This window comes from Vulpes lagopus, chromosome X, assembly GCF_018345385.1.
Source record: "Vulpes lagopus strain Blue_001 chromosome X, ASM1834538v1, whole genome shotgun sequence".
NCBI lineage: Eukaryota > Metazoa > Chordata > Mammalia > Carnivora > Canidae > Vulpes > Vulpes lagopus.
In genome coordinates this window covers 57,159,227-57,176,362 of record NC_054848.1, presented here as the reverse complement: position 1 = coordinate 57,176,362, position 17,136 = coordinate 57,159,227, and the positions used below count along the sequence as shown (strand labels likewise).

The 17,136-nt window shown below is 42.6% G+C and overlaps 1 long non-coding RNA gene across 4 annotated transcripts in view; it reads left to right on the top strand.

The window, feature by feature from the left end:
* Positions 1 to 718: 718 nt before the first annotated feature.
* LOC121482884 overlaps positions 719 to 17,136 on the top strand; it is a 39,683-nt gene continuing 23,265 nt past the window's right edge. For all 4 annotated transcript variants that reach the window (XR_005985653.1, XR_005985651.1, XR_005985652.1 and 1 more), the window contains exon 1: positions 719 to 16,600. This is a non-coding gene — a long non-coding RNA (uncharacterized LOC121482884). The remainder of the gene's footprint in view (positions 16,601 to 17,136) is intronic.

Genomic DNA, 17,136 nt, shown 5'->3' with positions numbered 1-17,136 from the left:
TGAATTACCTTCTGTTCCTTCCTTTCTCTTGCTCACCGTTTGACTTAAAAGCACTTCTACATCTCCATGATCTGGGGGCCATACAAAGGCAGAATGCTGGAGTAGAAAATACACGGACTCAAAATCATGGTGTGTGACCTCATGCATATCATATAACAGCTTCATTATCTATCAAACATAGGAACAAACGGGCACTATCTCATTAGATAATGAAAGGGAAAGTCCTTTGGAGAGGGTTCTAACCTTAATGTAGTACCCTTCCTAGCTGTGGTGGGGGAGTTATACCTTCTGGCTGAAAGAGGTATTGGGATTCTTTATCAACATATCAAAGCTTACTTCCTCCTTCTTCCCATTTCAAACAAAACCAAACTAAACTAAAACCCTTTCATTTGCTATGTTGTTTGTGGAGAATTTTAGCATTAGTTATCTAATTTGACTTCCTCAACGTCCCTATTCTATAGATAAGAACCCATTGAAAGCCCATTGAATTTGTGCTCAAGAAATGAAGGCTACTTCCAGTCTACTGTTCTTTCTAACGTTGCTGTTTTCTTGAAATATCCCTTTTTCTTGTTACTGGTTAAATTTTGAACCAGTTAAACCACAAAGATGTCTGGCTTTCAATCTTCTAGGCCACTCCTCTTCTACTCCCTCCGCCCTCAGGTTCCCTCCCCCTCACTTCTTAAAGCACTGCAATTTGCTGCTGCCGCCATATTTCTTCCCTTCCCGGGATGGAAGCTCGCTAACAGTGGGTGTCTTCGCCCGTGTGGTTCTTTCTGGAACGTTTTCCAGCTCCAACCACCCCTTATGGCGTATTTCTTTAAGAAAATTCACCCAAATTCCATAAAATATCTTAACAATTCTAAACTTTCTTCGAGTGTTTTCTTGACACCTCCTCCCTATTTTTCAGGTATTTGGGATATTTTTAGGCAATTTTCCATTTTAAAAGAATTTTTCATTGGAATGATTTTTGGTTGATGCCTCTGTTTTTTCGTGGTTTGCTTTTCTTTTTCCTTCTTTTTTCTATATTTTGCCCATCGGGGCTGCGGATACCGGGTTTTATTATTATTATTCTTGCCCAACGGGGCTGTGGATACCTGCCTTTTAATTCTTTTTTTGTTTGTTTGTTTTTAAATTTGCCCATCGGGGCCACGGATACCTGCTTTTATTTTTTTTTCCCCTTAGCCCATCGGGGCCTCGGATACCTGCTATGCCCCCCCCCCCAACTCCCTGGCCCATCGGGGCAATGGATACCTGCTTAAAAAAAATTACTTTTGGCCCATCGGGGCTTCGGATACCTGCTTTTATTTTTTTTTTCCCTTGCCCATCGGGGCCTCGGATACCTGCTTTAATTTTTTTTTCCTTGCCCATCGGGGCTGTGGATACCTGTTTAGATTTTTTTTTTCTCATTGCCCATCGGGGCCTTTTATGGATGGAAGTGTTGTTTTTTTGTGGTTCGTTGAGCTATCTGGAATGTCTGCAAATTTATGCGGCTAATCGTTTGGTGTTGTGTGAGTGGACCTACGGCTTTGGCTGGGAGATGACTTTGCAGTTAGGCTAAGGGGTTAGGTAGGCTGGGGAGGAAAGATGGCGGCCACTTTAGCTGGTCGGCTGAGAGCTAGTTGTTTGTGCCAACTATAAATTAGGGAACTAATATGGATAACGGGACAGGCAGAGGCAGTTATATGCGTTGCATTAGCTAAATGTTTTGAATGAGCTGATTTGGGGGCTTGTTAGAAGCTTTGCGTGAACCATGGTATCATGAGGTAGAAAAACAGTATGGTCTTGTGTCATGTTGCAAGAGGCTGGTCGAAAATAATAGGGAGAAGACTTAGGCACAGGGTTCAAAATGGCGGTTTTGGGTTTGCGGCATTGCTCAGCATGGCTCTCTGCTTTGTTAGAGTGTCCAAAATGGCGGACCCAATTTTGCCGCAGTGTTCATGTGGCGGGAAGGCCACATAATGGTGGTGTCTTTGTTCTGGTGCACAGCATGGCGGTACAAATATTCTGTTACATAGTAAAAGATGGCGGCTGGAGTACTTGCCGCAGTGTAAAACATGGCGGGCTTTTGTCTTGCCGTGTGCATTTCCTGACAGGTTTTGCCGCAGGGACAATATGGCAGACCTTGTCATTTGGATATCATGGCAGTTTGTCACGTGGACGTCATGGCGGGGATTTTTGCCCGGTACATTCTTGGCGGGCTTTGCACCAGGTGGGCCTGCCGCATTGTTAAAGATGGCGGGCATTGTCGTGTTTGCCGCGAAAAGTGAGAGAAAGGTGGGATGGACAATGTTGGATTGCCGCATGACCCACCCAATCAGAAAGGGTGGTAGAATTGGGCATAGCCAATTACTGGAGGATGGAATTAGACTGTGTGAGTTAGCATAGCACCACACAGCCGTCTTTATTCAGCCAGTCAGGAGGAAGCAGAGGAGCCATGTTTGTACGTCTTCTCCCAGTGGGTGGTACCCAAGGTCTTTCCAAGGACACTTGTCTTTACCACTTCCCTCCCCTCTCACTTGCTCCCTCCCCTCTAATTTGCTCCCTCCCCTCCAGCGTTGCTTCTTGCAGTGTTGGATATTTGGCTATGGGCTGAACCTTAACCCCCATTTCTCTGCATTGGTGCCATGGCCTAAGGCTAGTCTGCCCCCCCCCTTGCTCTTCTGCAATATGGCTAGGGGCAGTGCTCCATGCCTGCCAGGTGTGAACCTGGTGGTGAGTCCTGGCAAGAACCAAAATGGATCACGATGATCCTTGGCCAACAGGTGGCAGAAGAGGAATCTCTACCTTCCTCAAGAGGAACACCTACCCCGTGGCTAATGCTGGGGTCGGATTTTGATTGTCAGTCTTACATGGTTTGATTATGTAGTTTGCTAGTATTGGTTTTAAGCTTTAAGTGACTATTCTGGGAATGTATTTAGGAGCTTATTTGTAGAATTCAATTACATTTAATGAGTTTTCATTTTTGGGTTCCTTAAAATTACTTAAAGTTTTCAATTTCTTCTTTATAAATTGCTTAAACATTTTTTGGGCTTTAGATATTCAAAGTCAAACTGGCATTTAAAAACTTTTTACTATTTTTTAACTTTCAAATTGACCTAATAAACTACTTCCTTTTGGATTTTTGAAGTCTTAGGACACAGAAATAATTAAAATTTTAACTTGATCAAATGTAATAAGGAATATTTGAAGGCCCACTCCAGTCCAGGCCTTGCTTTGTTCCCATCTTAAGGCTGCACTAATTAATAACTTCTCTATCAGGAAACTTGACTTGCTGTGGTCTTGTTCCTCTAGTCAAAGATTACTGATTGTCAACTGCCCACAATTTCAATTTTACATGGTGCCTGGCCTCCACAGTTCCCGGATCCTCCCCAGCCCTGCTCCCAGCAACCCCCGCCCCGACCTCTAGCACCAGCACTTCCCATTACTGATTGTCAACTGCCCACAATTTCAATTTTCCGTGGTGCCTGGCCTCCACAGTCCCCAGATCCTCCCCAGCCCTGCTCCCAGCAATGCCCCCACATCTAGCACCACCCCTTCCCCTGCCTTGTGTTCAGCCCTGCCCCAGCCCAGCCTTACCACTAGTTGCCCAGTACTAGCCCCATTTGCCCAGTCCTAGCCCCAGCCCCGGCCCCAGCCCCGGCACCAGCCCCAGCCCCAGCCCCGGCCCCGGCCCCGGCCCCGGCCCCAGCCCCAGCCCCGGCCCCGGCCCCAGCCCCAGCCCTCACCCGTAAAGTTATTCCAATTGGCATTGATTTGGTGCTAAAAATAATTTATCCATTGCTCATCCGTAAGACTGAATACCCTCTCTCCCTCTAGCATTGCTGATTTTTTGAGTTGACTACCTGAGTCCTTATTTTTAATGTACACAATTACATTTGTCCACTATCCCATGTTAGAACAAACAATCCATGTACCTTTGTGTTAATGTTAGAAAGTGTTAGTTGAGAGTTTTATATCAGACACCCATTGTTCATAATTTTGGTTATTCATCATCCCTCCCCTGCCATTGAGGAAGGAGAAACCATTCCTCTGTCATTGCTGCAGTAACCCCAGCCCCAGTTTTCTGGGCAGTGTTCATATATTGTGCTGATCACCTGAACACTACACTGAGTGAAATTTTAATTGTCCATAATCCCACCTATTGGCTAAGATCACAGTCCTAAACCCTTTTGCTGAATTCAGGAGTGGCTGCAGAAAACATGAGTCTTTAAACAGTTAACATGCTCATCCCAGTTGTATCAGCCTTGTTGAGTAAACAAAGGCACCCTACCATGTTTGTCCTGCTTCTGGGATTAAAGTACCAGATTTAAATTGTACATTGTCTTGTCCAGTGATCAGTGACCCTCAGTCTCCTTGGCACTGCTACTAGGAAGTGCTAACTACCTGGGACCATGTTCCTTGATTTATTAATGAGTGTAATCCCAATTGTCCATACCCCTGTTCATTACAGAAGTCCTTTGCAACTTCTTTGCATTATGGCAGAGGTGCTCATCCTCAAAGTCCTTTACTTTGGGATATTAATGAGTACAATCATTATTGTTCATGGTCCTGCCTTATCTTTTGATAAGACCTACTCATGCTCTTTTCATTTCTCCTAGGTAGTACAGACTACTTACCACTTTGCATTAATATGTAAAATCCTCATTTCCCATGGTTCCACCAGTTAATCTGGGATATAACCTTATCTTTATGCCATAGCTTATGAGTTCTGATTACCCAAGGTCACTTCTCTTAAACAGTTGATGTCCATAATTGCATATGTCCATGGTGCTGTGCAATAAAAAATGGAATCCCAACTCATTCTAACCTCTCTGGGATATTGTTAGGGAGTGCAGATTATTCAGAAACTCAGTTCTTGGACAGTTAATTTACACAGTTGCAGTTGTGCAGAGTCCTGTCCATTTGAAAGGGCCACTGTATCCCATTTGCATACTATAATGTGGGCTGATCACTCCAGTATCCTCTTGAATTGATAATTTTCAAATTGCATTGGCACACGGTCTGTGAAGTAGCCACACCCACTCCCTTTGTAATTTAGCAGGGGACCTTTACTACTCAGGAGCTATACACTTAGGACAGTGTATGTATACACTATTAATTGATTAGACTGTGTTTTTTGTATCAGGAACCCTGCACCATCTTTACATCTTAAAAGGTGTTAATTACCTAAGGCTCTTAAAATTGTTCATGTGCAAAATTGTGATCTCCAATGTCTCCTATTGTTAACCTAGAATTCCATTCCCACCTAACTCCTTTTGGATTACTGCAGAGGCTACTTGGGCCTTTAAGGTGCTTAAGGCAGTTATGGTCAGTTCTGTTAGTCTATGTTCCCATCCCCTCTTACTTTGCATTACTGCACTGAATACTTGTAAATGTTAATGTTCTTAATTGCAGCTATTATTCTTTCTGTTAGTCTAGGATCCTATCCCCTCCTGCTCATTTTGCATTAGCAGAAAGAGTACATGGGACCGTTAAAGTGCTTAAATGCAGCTCTGTCCCTTAAGTTAGTGTGGGATTTCATCCTATTCAACTCCCTATGCATTACAGCAGAGTAGTTGGGGATCTTTAAGATCCTCAAAGGCAGCTATGGTGCCTTATGTTAGTCTGGGAACCCATCCCCTCCTACTTCCTTTGCATTTCTACAGAGGATACTTGGGACTGTAGTGTGCATAATTGCTGTCAAGAGTCCTTTCAGTTTGTCCAGGATCCCAATCCCTTCCCTCTTACTCAGTTTGAATTATACAGAGTACAAGGGACTGTTAATATGCTTAAATGGCAGGTAAGGTCTCCTCTGTTAACCTAGGATCCCTTCCCTATCTAAATCTCTTTGCATTATTCTCGAGGGTACCTGGGACTGTTGATGTGCATAATTGTAGTTCAGGTCCCTTCTGTTAGATCCTGTCCCTACCTACTCCCTTTGCATTATCATGAAGGGTACAATGGGACTATTAATGAGCTTAATTGCAGCTATAGTTCCTTCTGTTAATCTAGTTTCCCAGGCACTCCTACTTCCTTTGCATTACAGCAGAGGGTACTTGAGACCTTTAAGGTGCTTAAATGCAGCTGTGGCCTCTTCTGTTAATGTTCCCATGCCCTCTTAACTTTGCATTACTGCAGAGGCTACTTAGGACTGTTAATGTGCCCCTTGCCACTGTAGTCCCTTCTGTTTGTCTTGGATCCCATCCCCTCCTACAGCATTTGCATTATCACAGAAGGCAAGAGAGACTGTTACTGTACTTAAAGGCCGCTATGGTTTCTTCTCTTGACCTGGGTTCCAATTCCTATCTAACTTCCTTTGCATTACTGCAAAGGATACTTGGGACTGTTAATGTCCTCCAAGGCAGCTATGGTTCCTTACATCACTGTACGGTTCCATTCTTTATAACTCCCTGTGCATTACTTGAGACCTCTAAGGTGTTTGATTACAGCTATGGTCCCTTCTATTAGTCTAGATTCTCCTATCCTCCAACTCCCTTTGTATTCCCTAGGATTGTTTTTGGGACTGTTAAAAGTGCTTAGTTGCAACTGTGGTCTCTTTTGTTAGTCTGGGGTCCCCTGCCTTCCAACTCCTGCACACAGCAGAGGCTACTTGGAACTATTAATACGTTTGATTTTAGCTGTGGTCCCTTCCCTAGGGACCCCCTTCCCTCCTATTCACTTTGCATTAGAATGACAGTGTACATGGAACTGTTAATGTGCGTAAATGTAGCTCTGTTTCTTATGTTAATATAGGATTCCATCCTCTATAGCTCCCTCTGCATTATAGCAGAGGGTACTTGCCACCTTTAAGGTGCTTAAATGTAGCTGTGGTGCCATCTTAGTCTAGGATCCCATTCTCCTTCTACTCCCTTTATATTACATGGCAGGGCATTTGGGACTGTTTATGTGCTTAACTGTAGTTACAGTCCCTTCTGTTAGTCTAGGATCCTATGTCCTACGACTTACTTTGTTTTAGAACAGATAGTATTTGGGACTGTTGATGAGCTTACTTGCAGCCCTCGTCCCTTCTGTTAACCTAGTTTCCCCATGCACTCTTAATTCCTTTCATTTCAGCAGAGGGTACTTGAGACCTTTAAGGTGCTTAAGTACAGATATGGCCCCTTCTGTTTCTGTTCCCATCTCCTACTTCCTTTGCATTTCTGCAGAGGCTACTTGGGACTGTTAATGTGTCTACATGCTACTACAGTCCTTTCTGTTTGTCTAGATTCTTATCCTCTCCTGCATGGTTTGCATTAACAAAGAGAGTACAAGGGACTGGTAAGGTGCTTAAATGCAGCTGTTGTTTTTTCTGTTAACTTAGGTTCCCATCCCGACCGAATTTTCTTTGCATTTTGCAGAGGGTACTTGAATCTGTCAATGAACTTATCATAGCAGTGGTCGCTTCCGTTAGACTAGGAACCCATCCCCACATACTCCCTTTACATTATCATGGAGGGTACATGGGACTGTTAATATACTTAAATGCATCCACAGACCCTTATGTTAATGTAGAATTCCATCCTTCCCAATGCCTTATGCATTACAGTAGTTTTAACCTTCAAGGTGCTAAATGCACCTCTGGTCCCTTCTGTTAGAATATGTTCCCATCCTCTCCTACTTTGCATTAACTTAGAGGATACTTGCCTAAAATTTGCTACAATCCCTTCTGTTAGTCTAGGATCCCATTCCGTTCCACACTGTGCATTACCACAGAGGGTACAAGGGATTGTTAATGTGCTTAAATGCAGCTAAGATCTCTTCTGTTAACCTAGGACCTGGTCCCCACCTAACTCTGCATTATTGCAGAGGGTACTTGGGACTCTTAATGTGCTCTGATGCAACTATGGTCCCTTTTGTTAGACTAGGATCCCGTCCCTACCTACTCCCTTTGCATTATCATGGAGCGGACACGGGACTGTTAATGTGCTTAAATGAAGCCATGGTCCCTTAAGTTAGTGTAGGATTCTATCCTCTCCAACTGCCTATGCATTGCAGCAGAGGGTACTTGAGATTTTAAAGGTGCTTAAATGCAGCTATAGCCCTTCTGTTAGGTGATTTTCCCATCCCCTCCTACTTCCTTTGCATCATTGCAAAGGTACTTGGGACTGTAAATGTGCCTAATTCCCACTGCAGTCCCTTCTGTTTGTTTATAATCCCATCCTCTTCTAAACCATTTGCATTGTTACAGAAGGTACAAGGGACAATTAAGTGTTTAAATGTAACTACTATCTCTTTTGTTAATTTAGGATCCTGTTCTCTTACTGAGTTCCCATGACCACAGTAGGTACAAGGGACTGCTAATTGTGCCTTATTGCTGCTATAGTCCCTTCTATTTGTCTAGGATCTTCTAACCTCCTACAGGGGTTGCAATACCACAAAAAGTACAAAGGACTATTAATGTGCCTTAAAGGCAGCTGAGGTCTCTCCTGTTAACCTAGGATTCCATCTCCACCTAATCCATTTGCATAATTGTAGAGGGTACTTGGGACTGTTACTGTGCTTAAATGCAGTTATGATCCCCTGTGTTAGTGTAGAATTCCATTCTAACACGCTATGCATTACAGCAGAGGGTACTTGGGACCTTTAAGGTGCTTAAATACAGCTATGGTGCCTTCTGATAGTCTAGGATCCATCCCCACCTAACTTCCTTTGCCTTACAGCAGAGGGTACTTGAGATCTTTAAGATGCTTAAAAGCAGCTGTGTCTCCTTCTGTTTATGTTCTCATCCTCTCCTGCTTTGCATTTCTGCAGAGGATACTTGGGACTGTTAATGTGCCTAATTGCTGCTATAATCCCTTCTGTTTGTCTAGGATCCCATCCCCTCCTACAGGGTTTGCATTACCACCGAGGGTGCAAGGGATTATTAGTATGCTTAAATGTAGTTATGGTCCCTTCTGTTCGACTAGGATTCCATCCCCACCTATTCCCTTTACATGATCATGGTCGGCACATGGGACTGTTAATGTGCTTAAATGCAGCTACAGCCCATATGTTAGTGTAGGGATTTTATACTCCAACTCCCTATGCATTACAGCAGAGGGTAATTGGGACCTTTAATGTGCTAAAATTCAGCTATGGTGCTTTCTGTTAGTCTAGGATCCCATTCCCACCTTAACTTACTTTGCATTACATATAGGGTACTTGAGACCTTTAAAGTGCTTAAATGCACTTCTGGCCCCTTCTGTTTAAGTTCCCATCCTCTCCTACTTTGCATTACTGCAGAGGATACTTGGGACTGTTAGTGTGCCTAATTGTTGCTACAATCCCTTCTGTTAGTCTAGGATCCCATTCCATTCCACACTGTTTGCATTACCACAGACGGTACAAGGGATTGTTAATGTGCTTAATATCTTTTCTGTTAACCTAGGACCCGGTACCCACCTAACTGCATTATTGCAGAGGGTACTTGGGACTTTAAAGGTGCTCAAATTCAGCTATGGCCCCTTCTGTTAATGTTCCCATCCTCTCTTACTTTGCATTGCTGCAGAGGATACTAGAGATTGTTAGTGTGCCTAAATGCTGCTGTAAGTCCCTTCTGTTAGTCTAGGATCCAATTCCCTCCTGCTTCCTTTGCATTTCTGCAGAGGGTACTTGGGACTTAATTATAGCTACAATCCCTCCTGTTAATCTGGGATCCCATCCCCTTCTATTCACTTTGCATTAGCACAACAGTGTACCTGGGACTGTTAATGTGCTTAAATGCAGCTCTGTCCCTTATGTTTGTAGGATTCCATCCTCTTCAACTCCCTATGCATTACAGCAGGGGATACTTGGCACCTAAAGGTCCTTAAATGTAGCTGTGGTGCCTTTTGTGGTCTAGGATGCCAATCCCCTTTTACTCCCTTTACATTCTATGACAGGACATTTGGGACTGTGAATGTGCTTAATTGTGGTTACAATCCTTTCTGTTAATCTAGTTTCCCACGCCCTCTTACTTCCTTTGCATCACAGCAGAGGGTACTTCAGACCTCTAAGGTGTTTGATTACAGCTATGGTCCCTTCTGTTAGTCTAGGATCTCCTATCCTCTAACTCCCTTTATATTCCCTAGTATTGTCTTTGGGACTGTTAAAAGTGCTTAGTTGCAACTGTGGTCCCTTTTCTTAGTCGAGGGTCCCATCCCTTCCTACTCACTTTGCATTACCTGGGAGTGGATTTGGGACTACTAAATTGTGCTCATTTACAACTGTGGTCCCTTTTGTTAGTCTGCGGTCCTGTGTCTTCCAACTCCTACACACAGCACAGGCTACTTAGGACTGTTAATGTGTTTAATTTTAGAACCTGTGGTTCTGTTAGAGGATCCTAGTATTCTCCAGCTCCCTTTGTATTACAGCAGAGGGCGTTGGGACAGTTAACAGACTTAACTGTAGCTATGGTACCTTCTGTTAGCCTAGTATCCCAGGCCCTCCATTGCTTTTGTGTTACCTGGGAGTGTATTTGAGACTTGTATCACTTAATTGCAGCTGCTGTGTCTTCTATTAGTATAGTTTCCCATGCCCTCCTATTCAATTTACATTACAACAGAGGGTCCTTGGGACTGTTAAGATGCTTAATTGCTGCTCTTGTACCTTCTGTAATTCCTAGGATCCCATCTCTTCCTACTTTCTTTACATTACCCGGGAGGATTTTTGGGAGTGTTAGAGGGGGCTGCACCACTAAATTGAACAACTTGTTAGTATAGTTTCCCATGCCCTCCTGTTCTCTTTGGATTACAACAGATGGTACTTGGTGTTAGAATATTTAGTTGCAGGTATGGTCCCATCTGTTAGTCTAGGACCTCATTCTCTTCTCCCTTTACATTACTGGGAGATTTGGAATGTTAACGTGTTTAATTACAGTTGTTGTCCCTTCTGTTAGTCCAGTTTCCAGTCCCTTCCAACTCCCTTCGCATTATCAAGAACAGATTTGGGACTGTAATATGCTCATTTGCAGCTGTGCTCCCCTCTGTTAGTCTAGCATCCCATGCCCTCTAACTCCTTTTCCATTACAGCAGAAGATCTTTGGGACTTTTAATGGGCTTAATTGCAATCCTAATCCCTTTTATTAACCTAGGATCCCACATCCTCCAGCTCACCTTGCATTACCTAAGGATGTATTGGGACTGTTTAAATGCTCAGTTGGAGCTGTGGTCCCTTTTGTGTGTCTATAATTTCCCATGCCCTCTTACTCTTCTGCATTATAGCAGTGGGTACTTGGGGATGTTAAAGTACTTAATTGCTGGTGTAGTAACTTTCATTGGTTTAGGATCCCATCCCCTTCTACTCCCTTTACATTACCTGGGAGGATTTTTGAGACTGTTTAAGTGCTCATTTGCAGCTATGGTGCCCTCTGTTAGTCTAGGATCCAATGCCCTCTAACTCCCTTTGTATTAGGGCAGATGGTACTTGGTATTGTTAATGTGCTTAAGTACAGGTGTGATCCATATTGCTAGTCATGACCACCTCCTCCCTTTATATTAGCTGGGAGCAGATTTGGTACCGAAATATGCTTAATCACAGCTGTGTTCCTTTCTGTTAGTTTAGGATTCCTATACCTCCAACTCTCTTTGTATTATATCAGAGAGTACTTGGACCTGTCAAATGCTCTGCTGCAGCTATGGTACTTTCTGTCCTGTAGGATATCATGCCCACCAGCTCCCTTTACATTATTTGGGGGTATATTTGGGACAGATAAACTGCTTAATTTTAGCCATGGTTCCCTTGTTAGTATAGTTTTCCATGTACCTCTGTCTTTGCATTATAGCAAAGAGTAGTTGGAATTGTTAAAGTGCTTACTTACAGCTGTGGTCCCTTTTGTAATTTAGGATCCCATGACTTCCCACCCCCTCTACATTACCTGGGAAAGTATTTGGGACTGTTAAGGTGTTAATTGCAGCTGTGGTCCAGGATCCCATCCCCTCTACTTTCTGGGACTGTTAAAGGTCCCATTTGCAGGTGTGATCCTTTCCACTGGTCTGGGATTCCATGCTCTTCAAGTTCATTTGGATTATCACCCAGAGTACTTGGGACTATGAATGTGCTTAAATGCAGGTTTGGTCCCCTTCTCTTAGTCTAGGATCCCATGCCTTCTAACTCCTTTTACATTACTTGGGAAAGTACTTGGGACAGTTTTTGTGTTGAGTTACAACAATGGTTCCTTTTTTAGTCTATGATCTCATTCCATCTCCCCCAACTCCCTTTGCATTACCACAGAAGATACTTAGGACTATTAAAGGTGTATCCCACTCACACCCTGTTAGCATTATGGTAAGGGATGCTGAACACCAAGCCCCCCCCCCTTTTGTGCATTGTTAAAGTGCATAATTGCATTTGTTCCTTTTTCTCTGCACTAGATAAGATTTCACTAATTTCCCTTATATTCAGCAGTGGATGCACTTTATTTAAGACCTTTGTACTAGGATAAAGTGAACCATGGTAATTGACCACACTGTGTCTTTCATTTAAGTTCCTTGTACTCTCTTTATATTAATTACCTCACTTTTTTTCTGGAACTATTTGTGTGCAAAATCCTTCTCTTCAAATTAATTTCCCACTCTTTTTATATTACATCAGAGAATGCTGGTATCTCAAAGTTCTTTTCTTGGGATTCTTGATGTGCATATGCCCTCTTGATAAGCTAATATCCTTACTTCTTAGTACTATACCAGAGGGTACTGACCACCTGAAGTCTTTCTGTTGGACAGTTAATGTGCCCAATTGCACTAGAATCCCAGCCCCATCACACCTTCTCTGTGTCAGGGGTGTTGACCAACTATGACTGCTTTTTCTACACAGTTTATTTTTTTTTCCCTACACAGTTTAAATGTGCATAATTACGGTAATCCATGCTCCTTTATGTTAGAATAGGATCTCATCTCCTTGCCCCATTTACATTATTGCAGGGGCTTCCAACTAGCCAAGATTCACTCTCTTGAACTGTTAATGTGCATACTTACATTTGCTCTTACCTGTGCACCAGGTAAGGATGCTCCCCATACTATTGATATTCCAGCAGGAGGTGCCTACTACTCAAGATTTTATACACTAAAACAGTTAATGTGCACAACCTTCCTTGTCTTGTACATATTCAGTTGTCCATAACTGTGCCTTTTAGTTCAGGACTTTGCACTTATTGAAGCAGAGGTGACTGATCACTTTAGAGCCTTTCTCTTGGGACTCTGGATGTGTGTAGTTTCAGTTGTCCACTGTCCTTTGAGTTAACTTGGGTCCCTGACTCTTCACAGCCTCTAAGCTTTACTGCATGGGATACTGTCAATTTAAGGCCCCTTTCTCAAACAGTTAATGTGCATGATAACAATTAGGATTCTTCCCCTTTACACTGCCTTTGAAGTACTACAGAGAATTCTGACCCATAACGTCCCCATTTCTTGGCCTGTTGAGGTGCATGATTGTATTTGTCTGGATTTCTGTGTACTAGAGAAGAACACTTCTCCATACTCCCTTTATTTAATATTATGCAGGGAGTGGCCCCTCTACAAGGCTGTTACACACTTGAACAGTCAAGGAACACAACTGTAACTGACCATAGCTATGCACCATGGACATTAATGTGCCTAATTGCACATGGCTCCTTCCATCGAATAAGGTACTACTGTCTCAGACCCCTTTTATAATAAAGCAAGGATACTGGTCACTAAGGCCTTTTTTCATGGCTTGTGATTATGCCTGATTGTATTTGTACATGGTCTTGTACACTAAATAAGGACACCCCTCTCCCCACTCCCTTTACCTTTTAGCAGGGAGTGCCCATTACTTTGAGTTCCTTATATTTGTACAAGGTACATGGTTTTAATTAACCATACCATATCCCTTGAGCATTAATGTACATAATTGGAGTTTAGTTCATCCTACCCTGTTGTATGTATTTGCAATATACCAGGGTTGCTGGCCCTTCACTTTTCCTATTAATGTGCATAATTGTATTCGTCTGGGTTTTTATGCACTAGATGGGGAGACATCCCCCCACCCCTACTTCTAAGCCTTCCAGTAGGTGGTGCCCACTGCTAAGACATTTACATTTGGATAGTTAATGTGCAGAGTTTGTAGTTTTCCACAACCTTATCACTTCCAGAACTCATACCTCTTTGCACTGCTGCAGGGAATACTATTTTCTCCCAAAGTTCCTTCTAGCAAACTGCTAACATTCATAATTGAAATTATCTGTTGTCCTACAGCCTCACCTACCCTTTGCAGTACAGCAGAGTGTGTTGATCAATTAAGGTCCTCTTTTGGTGTTAATACGTGCCATTGGATTTTTTCCTGTTTTGTGCACTCAATAAGGACCCTACCTACTTCTTAGCGTGTTCAGCAGGTAGTGTCCACTACTTAAGACTCTTTCACTTGAAAAGTTCATGTGTAAATGTAGTTAGCTAAGAACGCCTTATGCTAGAACCCCTGTACCATCTGAGTTGGAGTAAGGAGATGCTATTTACCTAATGCCCTTTCTTTTGGACTTTAATGTGTATAATTGCAATTGTCCATCTTTTCTAATGGACTAGGATTGCATCCACTCAAACAACTTTTGCACCAGGGGCATGTTAACCATAAATGAGCTCTTCTCAAGATTATTTATATACATACTTGTATTTGTTTGTGGATCTGTGCAGTGTGAAAGGATGTTCTATGCCCCTACCACTGCCTTTGGATTGTTGCTGAGGAGTGCTGTCATGACCTCAGCTCTTGGACAGTTGATATGCACCACTAGCAATGATAGGACCTATGTACCCCCTTTGTATATTTTAAGGGTACTAGGGCCCCTCTCTTTTGGGCTGTCAGTGGGCGATTATCTATGTTCCCTTCTGTTAGATTTAGGATAATGTTCCCTTAAACCCCTTTTGCATTACTACAGGGGTTGCTGACCACACAAAACTTCCCCTGGGATTGTTAATAGGCACAATGGCATTAGCAATGGGTTTTTCCTTCCTGGCCTTATTAGGCAAACACTCCCATCTGCATGGCATAATAGAGTATAAACATTGTAATATGCCGAGAACTTGTCTGTCAAATAGCAACTCATATTCCCTCTCCTTTTGTATTGCTCCTATGTATAAAATTCCAAATAAGTCATGGTCTTCCCTTTATCTTCCCTTTTCCCCACGCTCACGCTAGCACACTTCTTATGGACTATTCTCACAGTTTCAAGTGTTCATGTATTCAGCCATGAAATAAGATTGTCCCCCCCCCCCCAACCCCCTGCCCCTTTTGCATTATTGCTGGGGAATGTTTACTGGGTAAGGCCGTTCTCTAGGACTTAAAACATTAACAATCCCTGCTGTCATTGCCTTACCCACTTTATATTGCTATAATGCCTCAGTTGCACCTTCCTTGGTCCCAGCCATCAGACATGGACCCCTCCATTTCTTTGCATTACTTCTGAGTAGTGCTGACTACCCAAAATCCCTTCTGTGTTATTAACACAGTGCTGATTATCACATTTTTCATCTCATCAGCCCAAGATTTTCCTACCACTTTGATGTTATGTGCAGCATTGATTACCAAAAGCAGACCTGAATTAGGTGGATGGGCCTTCACTCCTTTTTCTGCATTTGTTAATGATCCCGATTCCAGTTGTCACATTCTGGGACAGGAACTGTCCCTGCCCACCTCTGTTACTACTTTACTGAGCAAAATGCTCAAGGCAAGTCAGGCCTAGAAAGGTGGATTGCCACTCTTTATTTTGGATTTTCAATATAAGTATCAGTTGAAAATTGTCTACCCAGGAAGAAAGGTTAGCACCATCTGTGCATTCTTCCTTCCAGAGCAGATTGCCTGGCCAAGAATCTCTCTTCTCCTCTTGTATATTGCTATTTTACAGTGCCTGTTGCCAGGTACAATAAAATGCTGTTTGCAAGATGGAATTGTAAACCTGGTCATTTAATTTTCGAAGTCCAAAAACCCATTTATACCGTGTACCTGATGACCAGTGTCTCTCATTTTACTGAGAGTGGTGGGTCTGTGGATACACACTGTGAATATTCTCAAGAGTTCTAGAGTAGAACTCTTAAGACATATATCTTTAGGCTCTACCACCATTTAAAAATCATTATTTGGGCTTTACCACCATTCACTTTTAGAAAAACTACCTAAACTTTCTAATCCTTAAATTTCTTCATCTGGAGCATCAACCCCCCCCCCCCCCCACTTATTTCAAGAAGATTGCTGTAAAAGAATGAAATGAGAGAACATATGCTGAGGCACTTTTGAAAACCATAGTTCACCTTGATTAATGTATTACGTAAATAAAATGTATCTTGTTTAATTCTGCTAATTTAAAGTAGCCGTAGCACTACACTGAAGCGAGGACTTAGAAATAAATGATGGGACCAATTTCTCTGTTATGTATTAAAGGAAAAATAAGCCAAGATCTAATCATTCTTCTGGACATAAATTTCAACAGTGAGATAGCTTCCTAACCTCTAGTGTGCAGGATGTGGCAGAGAAGTGTCTAATATGGAACTGCTGAAGCAAATAACTAGTTATCACAACAGCAGTTCTTTGTAATCACTGAAAAAGAATACTATTCCTCTGACAAGGATGTCAAAAGATCCGCCCAGCTCAGGGTTGCAGTATGCACTACTAGCTCCTTGGACAGCTGTGAGAAGAGTCTCTGGCTCTTTAGAATACTGTAAGTACTACTTTGTAGATATTAAGTAATCTTTCCCCTGTTCTATTTTCTTTCTCTTAAATGCTAGTGTAGAAAAGTCAGAGGGTCCTCCTGTAAGTTTCCTTCCTTGTTCCTACCTCATCTGCAATTATATATATTTATATCTATATAAAATATATCACCATATGAGTTAGCAGATATTGTATACCCTGCCCTATGCTAGGTCACACTGAAGTGAGGGGTAGAAACGATGTGGTCCTATATAACCTCATTCTAGCACTGGTGTATTGCTAAGGAGCTAATATAAGCACACTTGAAATACCTTTAGGAAATGATAATCAAGTGCTGCAGTGTGTGAATTGTAAGTTATAGAGTTTTATTTATTATTTTTTTTTTTAAATTTTATTTATTTATGATAGTCATACAGAGAGAAAGAGAGAGAGGCAGAGACACAGGCAGAGGGAGAAGCAGGCTCCATGCGCCGGGAGCCCGACGTGGGATTCGATCCCGGGTCTCCAGGATCGCGCCCTGGGCCAAAGGCAGGCGCCAAACCGCTG